This window comes from Haemaphysalis longicornis, unplaced genomic scaffold (assembly GCF_048455015.1).
Source record: "Haemaphysalis longicornis isolate Haplotype H1 unplaced genomic scaffold, Haemaphysalis longicornis Haplotype H1 scaffold_6, whole genome shotgun sequence".
Classification (NCBI taxonomy): domain Eukaryota; kingdom Metazoa; phylum Arthropoda; class Arachnida; order Ixodida; family Ixodidae; genus Haemaphysalis; species Haemaphysalis longicornis.
In genome coordinates this window covers 14,327,144-14,333,560 of record NW_027526407.1, presented here as the reverse complement: position 1 = coordinate 14,333,560, position 6,417 = coordinate 14,327,144, and positions in this window count along the sequence as shown.

Below are 6,417 nucleotides of genomic sequence, written 5' to 3'. Positions count from 1 at the left end.
CTGTCTAGCTGCCAAATCTTACAATAAGTACTAGTTCTTTACTTTGAAAAAGTCTAAGTATAGGGCACATCATTCACACACACGCACAAGAACAATGATTCATATATCGTGAACAGAAGCCCGAAGCAGTCATCCAACAAGAGATCAGACCACTCCAAGGAGTAATCTGAGACGAAACACGTTCTTAAAGACTCAGTAGAACAATGATGTGTACCCAATCTTTTTCTCACATTTCTGGGACGCAGGCTAGGGAGGTCAATCTATATCTGGCTCAACCTTTATTTTGACTACCATGGTAGTTCATCTGACCATGTAAATAATAGTACTGCAAACTACGGGGTATGGACAGTTGTTAATGGGCTGTTTGCGAACTAGCCAGAATACACATGAATTTTGCTGCAATGTTCACCGTATTTTTGTACAATTTATAATAATGGGGCAATTTATCAATATATTATCCTGTAAAGTCTGGAGATGAACATTTATTGATGCAAACCACTCATACATTTATATAAAGTCACTCAGACACGACTTGTGTACAACACTGCAGCAGACTGGACTACACTGCACTTCAGCGCTCTGTCAGGCAATGATTTAGAAGGCAGTAGGAAATACTTTATAGCACCATCTGCTAGTAATCCTTCTTTCAATCATGTGTAGTCCCATTACCTTTTGGGCAACACAGTTCGTTTACCTCCTCCTCCAGGCTTGAAGTGGGATGGGGTGTGCACTGGTTTTGTGCAATGTATATGGACACACGCACACACCAAAGTTAACATTACATCAAAAGAATCAGATGGAAAACAAAACAAAAAAAACACGTTCGATTCACTGTTGGGCATGTCGCTTACTGCTGGGTTTTTCCATTGTGTTCCCCTACTAAAAGCCAGGCTGAACCCTGCATCCTCGATTCCACCCACAAGTTACTAAAGCTTCATTCAATGCGACTAGGATGAGACATTTAAAACCATTTGGACTGACAGGGCACGAAAAGGGTTGGAGGAGCTCCGCCTCTTGTTGTCTTCGGGGGGCAGTGTGTCTGAAATGGGTAAAGTGCACAAGCGCAGAAGTCAATGGGATTTGCAGACACACTCAGATCATGTCTCCATTGAACATCATTAATTACTTTACATTGCTACTTTACAACACACATGAGTACAGTGTAAGAATATAGTTAGTTTTGCTTCAGAAGTGAATAATTATTTTGTTGAGGTGCTTGCAAACAGAACCAAATATTTTAAAATATAAGCGAGTATAACCGATTCCTAACAACACCTGAAATTCCCAATTTTTAAAATATGTTTCAGTAACTAGCCTACGGAAAACTAAAAGGCTCATTTAAAAGGGTTTGCAAATTTTTCCTCTTTTGTAAAACAAAAGATGGTACTCCAGCTACTGCTTTTATCTCTATGATATCGTACCTTATACATGGACACCTTTCACCTGCTGCGGTGACCTGATCCAGAAGAGCTTCAGTGTACTGGTGTACTTAGGGTACAACTATGCACTCTGACAAACTACATGATTAACCAAATTTCCCCATGAAATAGAAGCCTCTCCCCCTAACGACGACAATGGCTTAAATGCAAAGCTTTCTTCCATGCAATATTCAGAGGGCGAAGTACCAAAGCCAAAACCGCTGCAATCAAAGTAAAAAAGTCAACAATCAAAATGCGAACTGTCCGAGAGTCGAAGTCCAAGCGTCAATGATTAAAGTTGAAACTGCCCGCGAGTCAAACTGCAAACTCACACGACGGCAAATGAATCTCTCGCAAGGAAGCTGAGCCCTTCCCTTTTACCCGTCGTCGTTGTTAGACCATTGTCTTCTCCAAAATCCAAACTGCCAAAGTGTAAAGCCAAAGTCCACTGTAGCTCAGCCAACTCCAAAGCCAGCGCCCGCGCAGTAAACCCCCCAAAAATGCTCAGCGATCCGAATGCGACGATGGCGCAATCGCATGAACATCAGCTTCATAAAACAAGACAGTCGGGTTCGATTCCAACTACGAGAACCATTTTTTTTTTCGTTTCATCATCACCATCATGTTGCCCCCCCCCCCCCCATTGTGTAAAGTTGGCTTCCCTGAGGTGGGTTTTGCTTATGACACTACCATCAGCGAGACCAAAAAGCTCTGCTTTAAAAAATGTAAGTGGTAGTTCCATGAACTACCATGCCATTTCAAGGAGAAAGCCTCGCATAAGTAGAAAAAATAGATGAAAAATTAATTTTCCCTGATTTAAACAACCTTTCATGCATGCCATCACGGCATGATGGCATCATAGCCACTTTCAAATTCTCTTCTTCTGTATTCTTTTTCTCTACGCTAACAACACATAAACTTTACAATCAAAGCTCACTTTCCACGGCCCTCACAGTTGGCTTACTGGCTTCCATAGTGTGCAGGGTCAACGCCTTGTTATTGAGAAAGCTTTACCATGGATTAAATTCTTCCAACATATTATATATATATATATATATATATAGAGAGAGAGAGAGAGAAATTTATACATTACACGTGAAAGATAATAAAGATAGGCATTGCGCATAATTTTTCTAGGACACCATATTTGTTTTGATTGGATTGAATTTCATTTTTGGAGGCATTCGTGAACATGGAAGTGCTGCTGGCCGCTTTGTCAATGTCGGCGTTGAGCCTGACTGCAACGCACACATAAATTTGAAGGTTACTTTCAGCAAGAAAAGTTGCGCGCTAGAATCATACGACTACAGTATGCAGCTTGACTATCATATCTAAAATGTGTTGACCAGGGGGTTTGAGCCGCACCACCTTATCAAGAGGGGAAAACTGGAGCAGGACGGTGAAGTTGGCCAAATGCCAAGGAGATATAAGAGGCGCTGCCCAAAAAAAAAAAAAAACACCTCACCTTGCTGTTTCGTTGCACGTGGCCAGAAGAGTGCTGGAAAGACTGTTGTCCCTAACAAAGAACAGCGGAGCATGTTAGTAACAGTCGATCGTAAGCACTTAGTCAAAGGGCAACAAATTTGGCCCCCACCTACTAAAGAATATACTTTGAATTCCGAACAAGCCTCCCGCTCTCTTGAATACACTGCAAATTTAAAATTTCCGCACCGTTCCGGCGAGGAGCCCTCCTCCTTCGTTCCACACCCTGAGATCCACTGTGCCCAGGCAACACTGTTGCGTCACGGCCAGTCTATAGTTCAACCCAACCCAATTCTGTCTAGCAGACCAACAGCCCATCTGCTACCCTTCCCTACCCTTCTTTTGGCTGTGTCGGTCGACCGTGTATTCCTCACATGAATTCTTATGCAACTTTTTTATGGTGGGGGGCGGGGGTTACTCAGAGACTCCTCTAAGTCATTCTTAAATAAATCTGACAGTCTTTGAGTGATGACCAACATTCTTTGGCAAAATGTTGGATCCATGTGCATTCCTTTTTTTTTGGTGGGGCATCTTTGTCGTCACCACCATGTTGAATTTTGGTGCCGCTCTGGGATAGCGCCGCCTCCCCACTTTGCTGGTGATATCAAATTGCCTTGCTCGGACAACAAACATTTGCCCATGTTTGAGTGAAGAATTCTCAGTTTCAACAAGACAAAGTTTCAAGTGCCCGAGTTCACAGTAACAATGGCTCCTTCGCTTTTTTGAACTTCAAAGTACTTTGAAAAAGTTAACGATATTATCTAATATTACAAGCGATTTCAAGTCAAGATAGTAATCATGTTTTTGACTTCAATATTCAAACGTTTTCAGTACACCCACACCCCTATAAATGAGTAATTCTATATTCGATAAATTATCTTATGGTCACTTCCCTTACTCATATATATACACGCGAGAATAAATGCGTGTGTTTCTATAATTGATAAATTATCTTATGGTCATTTCTCTCACACATGCACACGCAAGAATGCTTAAACGGTCCATGCAGACAAAATGTGGCTTTGGTTTATTTGAAATATTGCCTCACTAAATTAACGCTTATGTCACTTTTAGCACAAACTTCATTCAAACAGGCTATTTAATTAGGAGAAAACAGAATGGCCATGCGATCCACTATATGACTCCCTGCACTAAAACTTATTAACATGGGCCAATGTGTGATTGGCTGCGACCAGCAAAAGCAAATGCAAGTTGTCAGGGCTTATTACTTGCAGAATGGGCTATTTGTGGTTAAATTTAATGCATATTCATTATATGCAGTAAGGATGGTGGGGTAAACAATGGAAGCTAGGAAAGTAAGCAAAAACATAGAAGCACCAGTGCATACTGCTGTTGGTACTGCGAGCACTATGCTTGTTATATGCCTTGATCTTCGCAGTCGCTGCACCGCCCGCTGCCACTTATCCGCAACACTTATGGGAAAGCGCTGTGTGACTGATAGGGGCTCATGCAGTGTTTTGGTTCCCTTTCGCTTCTTTTTGCCTTCATGCGCTCTAAACAACTTGTTATGGTGACGTCGGTAAGCAAATAGTGCGTTTAGGGCACTTCCAAAAAGAGATGCATTTTTATAGAGTGCTCGAACGCCAACAACAGCTATCTGGAGATATGGTTATGCGTGCTTCTTGGACACTTTTATGGGCGTCCACGACGACCGCAGCATATCACCACTCTCACATCTGATACATCAAGCACAGCGAAATCTACTGTCGCCTTGTCTAGACCTGATATTGGCACAGTGAGAGGTTGGTTTCAATGTTTCGTTTTGAAGCCCCGACAACAAATGCTGCTTTGTTTCTAATATATACGTCCAGAAAAATGTGATTCGGAGATACAATCAGCCAATACCTGACATTAACTTGTGCCTCTTATGGGAATATAATTAACATGAAAAATGTTAGGTATATTCCAAGGCTTTGCGTCGTTAAACATTTGCCCACTCACACCTCGTACACAGAACTGAGGAAAGTTAATGAAACCCAGAAAAATAAATGGTCTTTGAGTCCAGAAGAAACAGAATAGCTTGTACAGGAATGAACAAAAACCCAGTGCAGCTTCGGAAATGCAAAAGACTTTTGTCTAAACTTAAGCCCGGTAGGACTCACCACACCATCCAGATGTGAAATGCATTTCGGCACGGGGGAAGGGAGGCGGAGGGGCACGCATAGCTAATGTTGTGCGCGCCCCTCTGCCACTCGCGCGCGCAAAAGCGGCCGTACTGGAGGAAACCGGTCCTCGCCCTCTCTGACGAGGGAGCACGGCATGATTCCCGCATTCTTCAGTCGGTCTTTGTGCTCGCCTGCTGTCACCACAACTGTCTCGTAGTGACCTTGGCGTATCGGGAGACAAGAAAGCGATGGTGTGGTGGTTGTCGATTCCTGTCTTTGGCTACACCACATGGTTCTCAGATGACCGATCGCCTTTACTTCAAGAACCCAGCCGTCCTTCTACACTGATAATTACCATCATCGCATAATGTGGAGCCGTTGGAAACCATCTCTGTCCAAGGCATTTCTTCTCTGTGATTCTGAAGCTACTCGTGAGTTTAAATTACTGCTTGGTATTTTCTTCAAGCTTTCTTTCTAAGACTGCTAGTAAGTAGAAGGTAAAAAAAACAATCATAATGTCACCAATAAGCTGAATCTAACCAAGATATACGACATTTTCTTGCAGCACAACTAGCATTTTTGCCCGATTCTGCCATTTCAAGAAGGGTAACAGCATTTTCCCCCCTTCATTTAAACACGATTCCGCTGCCGCTGCTGCGAAGTTTGCTGCCACTCTTTCTGCTGAAGAAACAGGTTTTCTGGATCACACAAGATTTTAACTGGTCGCTCAACTTCTCAGAGACAAATTTACAGAACACGTGAACATGAATCCAAGCACGTGCGTTCTTTTGCGTAGTAGTTTAGCAAGCAGTAATGTTTTAGAGACCAAATTTGTTTTTGCTTGTGCGGCCTGTTTCCTAGGTATTATGTCAGCTTCCATTTTTACTGGTGTTCTGTTTAACTTCATAACTTTAAAATCTTTTGTGGACTTATAACGTTTAAATCTTCTTTGCTTAAGTTTTCAGGGCTTCAAGTTGAATCACAATGTTTATTTGGCACTGTTCTTGTCGAGTATCAGCAAAAGCTGAAATATTTGCTGTGTTTTTCTTCTCTCATTTTAGCTGTACAATTAAGAAACGATTGATATGCACACCTGTTGATGGTGTATCGGGCTTGTCAACTGCTTGGGCAGCTCGATTGATTGCAGTTTTCTTTAAAGCCGTCACTTTTTCAATTGGCAGACTGGTGTAAGTTGCTGTCTCAATAATAGCCATTTAACAAGCATTCAACTCGCGCCATTTTTTGTAATATTTGTCAGGTCTTGGACTTCCAGCAAGGTTTATCTGGTGGATCTTGAAATGGTTGTCAGGTCTTGGACTTCCAGCAAGGTTTATCTGGTGGATCTTGAAATGGTTGTGAAACAAATACCATTTTTCTTTGCAATAAAAATT